Consider the following 17,771-nt stretch of genomic DNA (forward strand, 5'->3'; position numbering starts at 1 on the left):
CGTATAACATATACCCCCGATGCAGAAATATATTGAAAGAGTTTGCGAAAACCGCACTCGAGAGACGGAAACATTTATTATTTGCCGTCGAGGATTGTTGGGGCGTTGTCGTCTCTATAACCATTTACTGGAGATGCTAAACGCTTTCGTCAATGTATATAAGTATGTATATGTGTAAACGTGTATATATCTATAATTTACAAAGCAGATAGGAAGTCACTTTGGTCACTCACGAACGGAAGAAGATACCAAATGCAACAGCATTATTCTAGACTACTGTTCATTTGTATGGGGAAAATATTTTTTCATTGTGGTCATTATTTATCTCTTAAGTAGATAATTGACTTTTATGGGTACGAGTAACTTTATCTTTTAAACTGTTAATGTTTGTAAAAAATTCAAACCGGAAAGCGTTTCTTTTAAAGATTTTTCGAAAAATTTAGTCTTTAGTTTCAAAAGGATAGGAGTATCAATGCAGATAAGGATTTTCGTTGGTTTATTTTTAAAAATTTTATAACATTCTACTGAAAAAAAAAAAGAAAAAAAATATTTTATTAGTTATGTAAAGTGTTTTAAAGAAGAACATGTACATAACAGATAAATTAAAATAGGAATAATGATAAACAATTTTGAATTGATTATTCAGAAAAATTGATTTTTTTTTCCAAATGGTCTTATACCATATGAAAATAGATTTTTTTTCTTTAATTAAATTAAATAATTAAGGTCTTCACTAAGTTCTTACTTAAATTCGAATTCCCCACTAGATATCATCTGCTTATTTATTAATTTTGTTTATATGCTAATAATTTGTCTAATGTGTCTACTGGATTTAAAAGTTAATTTATCGAATACAAAAAACTGAAAATTACTTATCGAGAGAAAAAGTAAAAAAAAAGTAATTTTTTTAGAAAAAAAAATTTTCTTTACTTTCTTCGATAAACACTTTGAAATAATGATTACATTAACGTCAAATTTATCTTCAGCAACTTAAAAATGATCCAAGCAATATTATATGTAAATGAGAGAATTATAGGAAATTTTCTATCACAGAACAGTATGCAATCAATTATTAAACATAAACATAAACTTGATGAAGGAGGTCAAGGCAATGGGCAGCCCAGGATAAACGGTACAGCAAAGCAGGAGAAATAGATGGGATATACAGGGTACCGGGCAAACAGTGTGTTCAGTTGGGCGTGGTTGCTTTGCAGTAAACGTCATCGTCAGGATGCACTAGACGTCAGTGGCCGCGTGCCCATCACGTGTGCGTCACATTTGCATGCCTCTGAATGTCTGCACGTTCATGATCACCAGTTCATTGGTACCCAGTATTTAGTATTTCTGTGTGTGTACCCATGTAATGCATATATATACTATTATTGTCAAAGAACCCTGAATATATCACATATATATGCGAACCATTAATGTATGTTACAATTTATACCTGTGTACTTTTTATATACAGATAAATACATCAAATTTACAATTTACCATACACATATACATTGATAACGCAACAAACTACAAATGAATGTGCAAAACGACGTACTCGGATTGAAATCGAGTCAAGTGGTGACACCATACCAACAATTCAACCAGATTCACTCACATACAATGTTCTAACGTAATGTTGCTCGTGTTTTCCCGTTTAGTTATATTATTATATGTACGTATTTATAATATGTTTGGATAAATACTATTGTATATTATATATTTTGTATTGTGTATCGTACCTGTTGTATAAACTTGGGTGAGTAAAATAAGGGTAAAAGGGGAATGAAATATAATAATATAGGTATTTCTACAATTACATTCTCATGGTAAATATTTGTGTTTAGATTAGTGTGTATAGTATCATACAAAAGTGACGATATAAAATCGATTGGATTTTCCATACACGCACACATGACTGAATGACAAATCGAATCATCTGTCGTTATATGGGCTGGGTGAATTTCATTTCCCATATTCTCATTCGCTAATCCGTAATGAACAATGCATTTATATTTTGTGCATGGATTTTATTGATGGTCATTTATGCAACACTTATTCGACAACCATTGAGGGATTAAAATATTACACTGAGAGTATTATTTCGAATATTACTTAATGGAAAATATTTTATTCTCTTTTTGTAACCATTAATATGTCATACTGATTTCGAGATTCTCGATTCTTTTAACGTGACTGGAAATTTTTTTTTTTTCGCCATTATTATTGACAATTTTATTCTATTTTAAAAATATTTCATGAATATATAAAGAAATGAATTAGGTGATGATTTACTTAAGACACTTGAAAATATGATTTAAATTTTAGAATAAAGAAAAAATTTTTTTAATTAATTTAATTTTACAATAACAAGTTAACTGAAAAATTTTTTTAAAAATATTATTTTAAGTTGATGTGTTTCGAAAATAAAATATTTTAGTTACATTTGGTTTACACATTGCTTCACAGCAGGATCATCTTTTACGATTTCTATGAACTAAAAGAATAAGGTTCCAGATAACTTTTTAAAACTAAAAATACTTATAAAGGAATAAACTTGTTCAAAGAGACCAAATATTGGAAGAGGATGTAAGGATCTAAGATTAAAGTAAATATTCTTAACTATTCTTTCTTAAAAATTTTAATTTATTTAAAAAAAAACATTAAAAATAATTAAAAGTTATAAAAAATTTTTATTTTAGTATTTGTAGACCTACATAAATATTATAAATTTTTATTCTATAATAATATATTTATGTTTGAAGTAATCGAATCATTAATTCCATTACGTAGAGTATTGACTCGTTAAATCTCGAAATTATGAAATAATTGATAGCTAATAATTTAGGCAGAGATAATCAGTCCAGCCCGTTTGGACAATTGAATATTCAAAAACCTTATTCTCATCGCTTTAATGGCTCTACAACAATAATAATAAGTATTAAGTAAATAAATAACTAAAAAATAATGATAACAATGATATATTCGTAAAACTTTAAAAAATTACTGGAGAACAGCGGGCAACAATACAGACATAGCGAATAATTACAAGCCTTATTCCCCGATACATTTCGCTAATCGCCTCGCATTTATCTCAACTAAAGTCGAAGAAAAAATGGTGGGTTGTGGGCTGTGATTGTGGTTGTAGTATTGCCGAAAGTCAATGATGGGCTTTCGCGACGATCGCAAGTATCGTGGACATTGTTTCCCGCTGTTGAATCACTCGTCCTAAGTATTTGGGTACTTGGAAATAGGCGTAGGGTGCTTGGATGCTTGCTCGAGTACGATATAGTTATCTTTATCTTTAACTATATCGGAGGTTTACTAAAGTAGAGAAGAAAAGAGTGGAGGCGAGTCGTAGAGAGTAAAAGAAATGAGAAGGACCAGGCAGTTGAGTGAAAAAAGACAGATGAAAAAAATAAAGAGTAGGAAATAGGGGGTGGGCGCGTGATAGACGAATAGAGGCCGACTTTTTAATATCCAGGGATGATCTGCGGTAGTCGGGTAGCTGCCGCTGCGTCAGCCGTTGTCATTGTTATCCCCCCGTTTGGTACAATGACAATTTTTTTGGTTTTATTCTACAGTAAAGGTATAGTACTCTTTTCCCCGTTTCCGCCCCCGTGTATTACTGCCCCCCCCTCCCTCCGCCTATTGCAGAATCTCCCCAACACTCATATCCTCTTCACCGCACTCAGAGGCATCCTCTCCAGAAAATTTTTTCTCCTTCTCTCTCTTCATCATTATTTGTCTCTTTATCTATACTAGTATAGTAAATTCGCTCATGTTTGCCATGATGCTATGATACCGGGATACCATGATGCCATGTAATGTAGATGGTTCACGAAATACAGAGTAATACCGTGTATACATATCGCCGTTCTTCTTGAGCGTGTGCTCGTGTTTTATGCAACACAACGACAACGATTCTCTGGTGATCAAGCCTACAACTGAACACTATACTCTTACTCATCCTTTCTCTTTCTTCTCTCCTTTCTCTTTTCTCCTTTCGATGAACCACGGCTATGATAGGTACTAGTATGTAAGGGGTATATCCGTTGGCTCCTACAAACTACAACTATCCCTTCCACCTTTGTTTGGTATCTGCGTTATCAACGTGTTTGCTGATAGAGGGTTCAGTTGGTACACCCATCGTCATCGTGGATCGCGATATAGGACCACGACATCCTCGTTTCGACGTTTTGTGTATGACAATTGCCTGGAAAGTGCTATGACAGCGGCCCGTTACTTTCTACGTCGTTTATCGTCAGGGTATTATAGATGGCTTCCGGAATTCATTCCAAATATTTTCATTCATGATATACATTCTTTTTTATTTTTCACGGTTTATCAACCATTTTTAAAAATTTTAAAAATGCTGATAAGTTTATAGTATTGCCTTTAATTTAATTAATATTTTCAATAGTATACTTTTTAATTAATAAATACATTTATAGTAATTTAAAAAGAAGTTGATGATATATGTAATAATACTTTTTTTTTTGTTTTTTGAAAATATGCTGATTAAATGAAGAGTAGATGAATTTTTATGTATTTAGTTCACTTCTAATAAAATTATATTCAGTTTTTGGAGATTCGATTTATATAAAATTTGGTAGGTTCAATAAAATCCAATCAACTGTGTAAGATAAGTCTCAATGTTTTGACATTTAGATGTTATATAAAAATTTTGGGATACTCTGATGGAAAAATTAATGAACTTGATATAAGAGAAAAAATCTCGAATATAGTAAAATTTACTTAAGAAGAATTTATTAATTATCAAAGTAAATAGCATTTTTTTAATCAATATATACTTCTATAATTCTTCCCAAATCAAGTTAATTCTGCTATCAATTTAAAGTATCGAGAAATATTATTTTTACCCTATAATCTATCCGACAATCGTTCACACTTATCAACATAACAACGCTACTCAACCCATCAGTATAACCATCCTCATCTAACCACACTAAACTACCATTTCTATGGTAACCATTTCCATAGTAACCATTGTTATGGTAACAGTTGCTTTGCGTGGGTGAGTGTAGGTGGCTGTGAGTGTAGGATGGAAATGCGTTGTTATTTTAATGGATTCTAATAGGGTACTATGGTAACTCTTGTTATAGTAACGAACTCAGTAAATAAACTAATAATTAATTGAATTATTGAGTATATTAAGAGGAATGTATAAAAGCAAAGCAGGCCGTAAATATAACCGCAATGTTTTATAGTAAATTTAAATTTAAAATTTTAAATTTTAATTTTATAGTAAATAGTAAATGTTTTAGTAAATTTATATATTTTCTAAATTTTACTAATTAATTATTTAGACAGTACGAATTTGAAAACATACTTTATTTGAGGAAAGAATAGATGAAATGTCAATAAATTGAATACATAATGTAAATTGCAAAGATTATCAAAAAAACCATAATTATAATAATAATACTGAATTTAAAAGACATCTATCAGTTTTTATAGCAATTAAATTATAATAAAAAAAATTTAGCAAAGAAATTCTGCATTGATTTATAATAAAAATTTCAAGAATTGTTAGGTGTTTGCTAATTTCAGTATCATTAATTATACCACCAATTAGCTAAGGATAATATGATAATAATTAAATTATTAGTAATGAATATGGAAAAGCATCCCACTACACAGTACCTCATTATAGTAATACACAAATCTGTGTGATGACAGATTCTCTGACTAACTGACTGACTTAGTCAACCAATGGATTGTGAAAAATCAAATTCTACTACACGTACAAACTTGAAATTCGCTGCACAAAATTCAAGTCCAAGTGTGATAATTTAATTATGTTATGTCCAGCAAAGTAGGTAGATAAAAATTATTATAATTATAAATTTTCCTATTCTAATAACTTAGACATAGAACCAAATAATAAAATTAATTTGCAAAATTCTATGTGAAATATTAGTATTTATATTGTCAAAAATCGGGAGTGAAAACTATAAAAACAATATTTTATTCATATTTCACGTGTAAGCTTTTTTCAGTAGTTTAATATTTCCTGGAATTTTTTTCCCATTCCTAAAATAGCTAACATAATATACATATTCAATCTGGTGATAATATCTAAACTGAATTTCAATTACTTAAGTATTGATATGTCTCAAGTCCCACTATATAAATACAAAATTCAATTTGATTCGAGTATATGATTCGTACACCCCTAGATTACATATACCTTCATGTTAATCCATCTTAGCAATGTACAATACAAAGTATCATTTCCATAATTATTACAAGCTAAACAAAACAAAGAGAAATCATTATTTAAAATCAACAACCACTCGTAAAAATTAATTAAACTGATTAATGCTCGCACACTTAGAAAGCTGATACAAAAAAAAAAGTATTTATTTGAAATAAAAATCCAGGAATCCTCCAGGAATATAACAAATAAAACTCAACAATCGGAACTCCCTTAACGCAGAGACTTTTTTTTATTTAAAAACCCATTCATCACGGATTATTCAATCCTGACGCGACATTTGTCATCCGCGATAATTAAGTGGTGGATAAAAAAAGAAAAAAATATACATACATATATATAAAAAAATATGAAACTAAAACAAATAACAATGATGAAGAAAGAAACAACAAAGCAGACGTATCAGTCTCTGGAGGATTTATAAAAACGAAAAAATATGTGAGACGTATAATAATATACCGCAGCAGTAGTTTAATATATGTACAGGGTGTTCAAGTCGCGTGCCAGGGGTTTCCTATTCGTACTATCCAGTTGTAAGAATATAGTGTAGTAGAAATTCAACTCCTGGTTTCCGAATTCTGGATATGGGGGCTAGGGTTACCTGCGATGAATAGATCTTGTATACACAAGTGCAAACCTCACTTACAATCTTACAATAATACTCCATACCGCTGATACAGTAAGAGAAGTTCATATCACTATGATATGAACTGTTATGTGTTTGTTGTGTGGTTGAATTTAGACCAAAAAAGGGAACTATGAGAGTAAAGACCAAGAGAGACAATGATATTCAAGGGATGGAAGGAACATCGCAGAAGAGAGAGAGAGAGCAATAGAGAGAAGAGAAGAGAGGGATGATGTTGAGAGTCATGCTAGGGTTGAGGGACGATCCCTCGTCCGTCTGCACGCGGCGCGCACCCCTGGGGCACCCGTAATAGATTTATTGGACACCCGGTACATCCTGTATAGATATGGACGCGTTATACGTGAGTCAGTGATACACAACTTTGAGCTCTTTACTCATACCTACTCTCTTTGCTATCACTCACTCTTACTCTATCCTCTTCATTTTTCCTTTCCACTTTGCTCCACACACGTCTCCATATTCGCAACTTTTTCATCTTGAATGCGTCAAGAAGCTGTGCTGCTTCGTCTTGTACCTCGGTAGTGTGGACGTCACTAAACTCATGAGTTGAACGTATTATATATGCCAAGTTTACGATGGCTTGGAGAACCTTTCAAAGTCCGAAGATTTATACTACTTGAATAGAACGAGATTACATTTCTCAAAACCAATGCTGTTTTATACACGCAAAATCTTCTTCTTTTATGCGCTAAGAATCGTATACAAAAATAAATATTATCTTAGCTCAAGGAAAATATATTTAATTTAAGAATATTCTTACGAAAACAATAAATTTATTGATAAAAGTAACTATTTTTTTAATATTGAACATTTTGATTTAAAAGTTTCAAATCATTGAATAAAGAAAAATGATTTTTTCAATCATTTTTTTGTTTTCACTAGAAATTTGAATAGCGCGCTACGCGCGCGCCTATTTTAACCAATAAGGAATCAGGTCCCATTTTTTTGCGAGTTTCGACTATTGACTAACTTCGTACTCTCATGTATTTTTATTGTAGAGCAAGAAATATTTTATTCATTCGAAAACAAAAGAATTTAACTCAAGAACTTGATGTTCTTGGCTTTATAGATAATCCGACAGCAATTCCGTCTTGGGACATTGACATAATTACATTTTACTCATACATCAACAGCTTGGAGAGAGCTCAAAATCGTCATAACCCATACAGGACAATACGACGGGACCAGATATGGGCCATGCTTGGCGCAATGCTGTCTATCTCTGGCCCATGCTTGTAAACCCGCTTTGGCCCAGCCTTGGTAGAAGTCTGGAGTGATAACAGGGTGCCAAGCTTGGTTGCCTAGACTGGCCCAAGCATGATAACCAAGACTGGCCCAAGATTGTTAACCAAGACTGGCCCAAGTACGTTAACCAAGACTGGCCCAAGTTTTTAAGCCAAAGCAAGCCCAGGCTTATTCACCACCATAGAATTTACTAAAAGAAGTAGGTTACAAAATATATTTAGAATTTAATTGTTTAATGTGAAACCAAATTAGTATTAAGAACCCAATTTCGAATAAATTTAATTCTCTGAAATAAAATAGTAAAATTCTACGAAACGGTTAAATTATTTTGTATAAAATGAGTAGTTGTTAGTTGAAATTATAAAAATAAAACTTTTTAATTGTCAATAATTTATTTCAATTTTGATGTAGAGCTAACGCAAGTTTAGACGACTTAAGTCTTAATTTTGACCTAACTTTCGCTAATTATAGAAGTAAAGTGAAAATCGCATTTACCCTAACCGAGATTCGAACCCGAGCCGCGTGCTTGCCAGACCGACCACTAACCCCTACGCCGTACGACCGATAAGTTAACGGACATCTCACCATTCATATAAGCTAAATCTATATGGTGACAGAGTGTGAAGGTTTATTATTTATATAATTTATGTTATTTAATATTGTGTTTCGATGAAAATTATCTATTTTTTACAAATGTTTATTAATTTAAAAAAAAAGCAAAAGTCAAGTTCTTACATTAACTTTAGACTTTTTAAATCGTTCTGTATATTTTTAATATCATATTATAATATTTTAATTTTTTTTTAAGACCGTATCAATTTTGACGATATACAATTGTTTTGTTGAAATAATAAATTTTCAATTTTAGCATTTGCTATCAAATATTCGTTAAGTAATAAATATTTACTGTTTCAAATTCTATTACTTAATGATTAATTAAATTTGGATTTCCCATTGAATGGCCAAAGTTAGGTTGCCCAATTCTGGCTCAAGTCTGGGTTGCCATTGAATGGCCAAGGCTAGGCATCCCAGTCTTGGCTAACGTTCGGGTAATCATTGAGTCGGCCAAAGCTAGGTTGCTCAGTATTGGCCCAAGTCTGGATCGCCATTGAATGGCCATGGCTGGGGTACCCAGTTCTAGTTCAAGCTCGGGTAATCATTGGGTTGACCAAGGCTAGATTGCCCAGTCCTGGCCCAAGTTAGGGTTACCATTCATTGGCCAAGGCTAGGTCATTCAGTCTTGGCCCATGTTAGGGTTACCATCCAACGGCCGAGGTTAGGTTACACAAACTTGGCCCCAGTTAGGCTGACTCTAGGCTTGGCCAAGGCTAGGTTATCCAGTCTTGGCCCATGTTAGGGTTACCATCCAACGGCCGAGGTTAGGTTACACAAACTTGGCCCAAGTTAGGGGGACTCTAGGCTTGGCCAAGGCTAAGTTACTCAGTCTTGGCCTAAGCCTGGGTAATCATTGGAATGGTCAAGGCTGATTGCCCAGTTATGGCCCGGGACAATATAGGTTTGCCAAGATGGGCTTCCCAATAATGTCCCAGGCATGGCCCCGTCGTTCAACTCTGGGGCTTCCTGTATGGGAAGTGCAATTTTAAGCGCTTAGGTACAGAATTAGCGGGAAGTTACAAGAATGGCCTATAAGGTCAACCGTTTTCCTAATTTTTTTCTGTGAAGACTGATAAAAAAATTAACTTGACAAGTTTAATTATTTAATCTGGGTATAAAATATTTGACGACAATTTTTGAGTTAGCATACAATTTACTGTTTGATTATTGAACTTATAATGTTATTGTGGTTTTCAAATTATTAAAATATATTTATTAGTTGTGAAAAACTATTTACTTGAAAAAAAATATATTAGTCACACCTTAACTTTAATTTTACACAAAAAGACTTTTTTATAAAGATTGAATAATGATTTTTAAATATAATTTCTATAGACGTTAAATTTGACAGGAATGTTCCTCGTAAACAACACAGGCGTCTATCAACAAGGAGTTTCATGAGAACCAAAACTTCTAAAGCTGGTTACAGAAGTGCCAAAGATTGATATACTTCTATTTATTAACTATAAATTTTTTTAGAGTTGAAAATTAAAAAAAAAATAGTTATTAAATTCGTAAAGATGTACTGATGATGAGTTTTAAAAAAATTAACTTCTAATTGGGGTTGCAGAAGTTATAAAAATGTAATTATTTGACAATAAGATTCCATTTTATTTTCGACATTTCACAATTTATTCTTAAAGATTTAGTATTAAAATATTTTATTTTTAAAAAATTCAAGACAATTTAAATTTTGAACTTTAACATAAAATTTCTCTAAACAAAAAATCACTAGTTTTCTAAAAATCAAAGTTTTACGTTTTGATAGCAATCATAAATTTTTTCTCTCTTATACATTTTTATGATCATCAAATTTGAGGCCAAAAACTAATCACAAGTAATAAATTATCCACAATAAGACGACACGTATATAATTGGATCAAAAACAAAGTGCCTAGTAATGTTAATATAAAAATAAATTACCACTCGTAGTAATAGAAAAATAATGGTCACCAAATGATAAGTGAATTGAAAAAAAAAGTTATTTTTGAGAAAGTGTACTATTGATAGAAATCTCACCCCAAATGATCCCTCGACCACAAACATACGGAGATCCTAATAAAATTTATCCAGCCATCATTTTCGTGTGGCCCCGCTATTTTTCTTACTTTATTTTTCTCACCTAAATCTATAGATATATCTACAGGCATGATCACCCTTACCCTCATCCCTGCAGACACCAGCGCATCATACACAAACGATTAATCAAACTCAATATCAGATTTACATAATAGTTAATGTCGTAAACCAATTCGTCCAACTTTTTTGCAATATCTTAAATTGACTCTTTTCCTCTCATTTTATTTCCCCTTTAATACTTTATTCATGATTTTTCCACCCTAAGTGACATTTACACCATAATCTAAACTCCGTGGAAGCCAAAACTACAGAAAAGAAAAAAAAACTTTAAAGAAGAAAAAAAACATCAAGGATGAAGTTTCCCTTTATATTAATTTCCCCTTTTAACTATAACTCCCCCTAAAATTATATAAACATGACAGATACGTTTTTTTTATCCAACAAACCAAAATAATAAAACCCAGAAACTGAAAGCAGTGCAGTGAAATGCAAGATTTCGGAAAAAGAAAAAAACAATTCATCCAGAAGTCATAGCGCCGCAAAAAAGCGAGTAGAAACAAGAAAAACAAGAGTGTGTATGCCTACATTTTGAAAATATATATATACAAAATAAGTATAAGAGAATGAGGAGTAGAGAAAGATGAGACGAAGGGTAACCAGGCGAAGTCTATGCGGCATTTCGTTGAAAGGGGTGGTTTTGATTAGCTCCGTAGACAATGCCCTCGACTTTCTCACTCTCTCTTAACGATACCACAGCGACTTTCTATGGGAACTATGAGATCTTCTCTGTTAGGAGGAGGGAGAAACCCCGTCCTCCGTTGGCCTCCTGTCGCAATATAGGTAGGCAGTACTTCGGGCATCCTTGTCTTCATTATGAAATCTAAATTAGTATTCTCTCTATCACTCACCCGGGAAACGGGGCTTGTACTGGAGCCACTTTGTACTGCGCGACCGAGCTGTTTTGTGTTTATGAAACAATGCCCTGCGACCACCGTCAGGGCGCATCGGCAGCACCCGCACATGGTTCCAAACATACCAGTACCATTACCATCACCATTACCATCAGCATCGTCAGAGCTGGTGATGGCGATGGTGAACGCTGGTTGGACTAACAGAGACAGAGACCCATATTCTGTAGGTAAATGAGTAAGTGGGAACAAAAGTGAGAGAGAAAGAGAGTAGAGAAGCATAAGTACAATACAAACTCACGCTCGTTTGTTTGGGTTTCTCTCTTGGTTATTGTCCTCATCTCTCTTTCACTGGAGAGCCCAGGACGAGTAGAGAGTAGAGTGGGCGGGTAGTGAATGAGAATAGTTATTCTGGAACCACTGACGAGTATCATCACTAGTTGCTATATAGCATGGAACCTCTGCCTCGTGATGTATAGTTCACCAGCGTTTATATCGCACTGGGACAACGCCGGTTCCTCTTATACATTTATATAAATCTTTCTCTCTCTATCTCTCTATTCTCTGTTCTCTGCTCCTCTGCTCCTCCGAGCTCTGCACTGGGTCCGCATCCTTTAGAGATCGGCATGGTATACGTCATACCAATGCAATAGTTCGTTCGCCATTTAGAGATCGCTTCTATTTTGTCTATGAGCGGTATCATCACTTGGGTTTATGCTACTGTCACGAATGAATAGGCATAGAACAAGCTACTGTTTTGTTGGGTTGAGGGTTGGATAGATAAACTATAGACCAGAGGGGTGGGGATCAATCCTAGAGGACCGTGAGCCGTCAGGAAATGAGAAACGCCCGGAGGGTGAAAGAAATTATTTATTTTTACGTTTTTCTTTATATTGTATTTTTCCGCGACTCAAAGAGCCTGTGGTTTGCTTTTGTGGAATAAAAAACATCAGATGTATTCATCTTGGATTATTGGTGGTATTGTTGTAATATAATGTGTGCTAATGTGCTATAGAAAATATACTGTTCTTACAGAAGTACATTGGTCGCAAATTTACTTTCAGTGAAGGTATAAAGACTCTTATTTTAATAATTATCGAATTATTTTTTGAGAGCTTTTGAGCAATTCATTAATTGAACTGATTATTTATTATCACTTTCAAATTAATTAATAACTTGTTAATTTTTAATACGAACCAAAAAATTATTGAAATTAATAGGTTTAACTCATTTGGAAAAAAAAACTTTTTATTTATTTTGAAATTCTTCTTTAATATTGACAGTGAATCAATTAAGTTTTCAGTGAGTAATATTTGTAATCATTAAATTTTTAGCTTATTTAACCTGTAAAATTAATACAAAAGTTTAAAGAAAAGAATTGAATATTAAAATTTTTATATTCGAAATTATACTAATATATTAATCTAAAATGTATTATTAATGGCGGGTAGGCAGTAAATTTAAAAGTTTAAAAGTGGCGGGTCTGTTCATTTGAGTGTAAAAAAAAATAAACTAGTACAGGGAAAAAATAGAGGATGATGTATGGTTTTATCGATTTTTGGTATGAGTGTAAAATAATTAGTGCAAGTGTCGATTGGACAGATGGAATATACATATATGTGGTGATGGTCTGACATGTATATGCATATAGAAGGCACGAGAACGGGATGTAGGATATGGGACGCGTAGTCTACTGTGAAACGTTAAAACATAGAGAACGGTTAATTTCTTTGACGGACTTGCGCCATACGCGTCGGGAAAGAAAATTAACCGCAACGCCGCGATGTAATTGCACGGGGCTTGAATTAAAAAATTGCATTAGCAAGGTTTTTCGTTTAATAAAATAAAAAGAGTAAGAGATGCAGGAGATGGAGGGGTTTATGTAAGAGACAAAGTCTGAATGTAGAATACACTTGACTAGCTATGTAAATACTGTTGACTCCCGTTTACTTTTTTATTTAGTTTTTTTTCTATTACTTTACTATATTTTCTTCTCGTTCTCCAGTTCTATCTTTATATCCTCACTTGTACACACACAAAAGTATAATATTGTATCAAAATTTAATGAGGTAGGTAACTCGCTTTAATTTCATTTGCTGTTTTTTTTTTACTTCCCTCCACCATTTAATTGTCATTTTAAAACTTGATCTTTTTAATTCGTTGTTTTTCTTCTGTAATTTCAAGAAAAATTTATTTAAGTTGTGGCTGACAATTTTCAGGAGTCAAAATTCTTCAGATCATTTCCTTAAAAATTGTGGGTTCAGTCACAATTTTGCTGGTACAAGAGTAGACATTACACATTAAATTTTCTTCTAAAAAATTCAAGATGTAACTCTTCAACAAATTAAGTAAAATTCTTCCAAATATAATAATGTTTTTTGGCCCTTTCAGTAGTGTTCTATAATAATTAAGTTAGAGCGCAAGAAGGATCGAAAATTTTTCAATTTGTTGCCAGCGTTTCATCGATAATTTTTTAATTCTTCAAGATTGGACAATGAAATTATAAATACAATAAATCTAATCGATAACAAATTAATAAACTGTGTAATCAATATTATATCTAATCATATGATTATTCCAATAATGTCAATATTACTAATCTATTTTCATTAAATTTACAAATACGAAGCAATAATGTAGCATAATTATATACCATAAATATTTCAGCTACACAAAATTTAAGTCAATCATTAATTTTATTATTATTTTTTTAATATTATCTCAATTTTCCCTTAAGTACAATTTAAAAAACTTTCGATTGCTATCTCAATAAAAGTTATTAGCAATTCAAGTTGTTAAATAGTCAGGTGTAAAAACAGTTTGATATCATTGTGAAAAATATGTCACGATCTTAACTTAGAAATGCATGTTGATAAATTTTTTTAATAAAGGAATAAAAAAGTATTTTGAAGTTGATATTTAACTTTCAGACAAGAGTTCAATAATTTCGTAAATTACCAAAATAAATAGATTTTTTTTATAGAACTTGACTTTAATATATTGTTTACATTGAGTGAAATAGAGCTATAGATAAGAAAAAAACTTTCTGGGAATGTCATTGGGTTATCTTGTATTATATACTTTTTTTCTAATAATTGTTGCTTCTAGAGAAACGAATAAATAAGGGAAAATATCAAAGAAAAAAATTATGATTAGGAACATTCACAATTGTTTTATAAATTTAAATCAGATTTATGTGTTTTTAATTTAATCGTAAAATATTTTTAAGTAAAACTAAAGCGTTCAAGACAAAAATTTCAACTTTCAAAATTCGTCAATCTGAAATAGATTAAAAAATTTAACCTTGGACCATAGCTTTTAATTTCACCATACGAGAACTACTAGGATTATTTTCTCCCCTTCATCTTTTTTTTTTTATTCACACACAATGACGGTACAATTTTAATTATAAAAAAGTATTTACACAGCAGAATGAGGTAAAACGATCTTCTGGAGAAAAACTTTCAACCCACGTATAGTAATTTCCCCCCAACTTTAATTTAATAAAAAAATTTTTCGGGTACATTTTGCATCATGAAGCATTATTTTGACCATTTATACACAAGACCAATTACATTAATTTGAGCTACTAAAATGTAATTTTAATTCAACACCTCGATATATGAAATATTGAATTTTTTGATATTTGATACAATCATATAGAATCTTGATAATAAAAAAATTATATAAATGTATTATGTATGTACAGGCACATATATAATATTTTTTTGAATGCACAGTAATGTACGCTCAAAGAGCAATGCAAAAAAGAGTAAAGTATGTGGATGTCTATATCTACACGTATATAAAAGCTCGCAGTAAACTATATACCCACTCAACGCACGAGAGTGTAAGAGAGATTGCAATGTATAAAAAAGCGATGCGGCGACGTATTGGATTTGTTCATACGAGCGAACATAGTTATGTAGGTATATTGTATGCGTGGATGCAGTATGAGCAACATCACTGTACGTAAAAGAGTGTAAGCGAGAAAGAGCCCGTGGAATCCGATTTCGCGGTGGAATTTTTTAATTAGCGCAAGGCCTAAAAAAAATCCAAGAGAAAAGAAAATATTCGATAGCTCACGCTACCAGCTAGCGATAAAGTCGACGATAGTCGAGAGAGTATCGTTATCCTCTCGTTAAAGAGCATCATCATGTATTTTTTTTACATACCGCTGCACTAGCAACTATCGCATTTTTGCCTGAAAAATCTGCCTAACAAAATTTCAATATTATATACCCAATAATATTATACTTATCTAACTCGCTCTAATACTATAATTTGTAGTAAATTTAATTCTTGTATCTATTCATTTTGTTTCATCTTACTCATTACTCATCTTATCCTATAATTATAACTGAAATTATTTTTAAAAAATACACACAAGCTGTTAATTATTTTTTTTACTCAGGGTAATTATTAGCCCAACAAGACACCCTTACTATAGAAGATGCATCATACTGAAATATCTGTTCTTTTAGAATTGGTGTTTATAGGGTGGGAGACAAACCGGAACGACAGGGAAATAATGAACTTTCGGAAAAGTAGGGTAACTGGCCAAGAGGACGATAAGCTGATTTTTTATTTATTTACTTATTTTTTTTTTTAATAAAATATTATCATAAAGTAAATAACAATTAAATAAAAATGAAGAATTCTTAAAAATTAGAAAAAAACTTAAGACAATCTATAACAAAGTAATGACATAACATTTAAATGGAATTAATTGTAAAAATTTTTATATGACTTAAAGAATTTTTGAAAATTAATTGATTGCTTTTTTTTGGAAAGTTTTGAATAGAAAAAAATCGAAAGGATTCCGATGGTTATATAAATTAAAAAAAGAATTTAGGCAGAAAAAAATGAATAAAAACAAATTTTTTTAACTCAGTTATTACGCCTAATTATCAAAATTTTTCCAAAATAGTTGATTTTTATGGTATATTTATAATATCTAATGATATTGAGAACAGTTTAGAAATGTTAAAAATTTTTATATTTTTTAAATATGGACATATTTTCACATAAATCTATATACATATATTTCAGCAAAAAATGAATGATAAAACTTATATTATATAACCAGACGTATCTTTTACCTATATACTGACATATATACTCTCTAGGTAGGGGGTGGTTAGATATTAATTTAAATTTATTACTGACGTATGCCAAAAATTTAAGGATTATAAAACTGACTATGATTATCATTCAATTAATGAGCTTTTTAGTATAAATTTAACTGCCGAGCGCAATTTTATTTCTTACATCTATTTTAACTTTAAGAGCTATTTATCCTGATGTATCCAGAGCAATTTTCTCTAAAATATTATGCTGCTTTTTATGCTGGCCGATGTACAAAAAGAAAGCTAAATATTTAACAAAAATGTTTTGCCTGATCACAAAAAATAACCTCGCTGACAAGGATGAATTTATGTATGAAATTAATAGATCAAGACTCAAGAATTTTATCACATAACTCTGATTTAATTTTAAAATTTTCATAACTACTAAATCATAATTATGAAAGTCTAGAGTTTGAGAAAAAGTTTTTCTTTCGTTCAATACAATTTTAGTATTTCTGAATCTTGTCTCGATCCAAGTCAATCCTCTCAGTGTTTATCTAAAATCAGCAATGTTTAATATCCAAACAATTAATGCTCCAGATGTGTAAGGAATCTTTTTCCATAAGACCAAGTGTGTTTTGTTTAATTACAATTAATAGATAGTATAAATATCCTTGAGGAAGAGAAACAGAGAGAATAAGGATTTAGTGATCCCTCTATACCTCTTACTCTCGTATCTTGGTTTTGAATAAGTCTATATTGAATATAGAAGTACGAGAGGTGCAATAGCAGCAGCAGCAGCAACAGCATCAGGAGCAGGAGCAGGAGCAGTAGCAGTAGCAGTGCGTCTGGAAACTGGCTGATATCGGCTGGTGGTGTGTCGGAAATCATTCGCGCCTGCATAAGAGCGTGCATAAGCACGTAAGTCCACACTTGGACGCATGCCTTCGTTCCCGAATAGCGGGTGAGAGTCC

General features: G+C 31.8%; 1 protein-coding gene across 1 annotated transcript in view; it reads right to left on the bottom strand.

The window, feature by feature from the left end:
* LOC123263213 overlaps positions 1-17,771 on the bottom strand; it is an 83,379-nt gene that overhangs the window by 64,526 nt on the left and 1,082 nt on the right. The window lies entirely within an intron of this gene.

The sequence above is a fragment of the Cotesia glomerata genome, linkage group LG4, assembly GCF_020080835.1.
Source record: "Cotesia glomerata isolate CgM1 linkage group LG4, MPM_Cglom_v2.3, whole genome shotgun sequence".
In the NCBI taxonomy this organism is placed as follows: Eukaryota; Metazoa; Arthropoda; class Insecta; order Hymenoptera; family Braconidae; genus Cotesia; species Cotesia glomerata.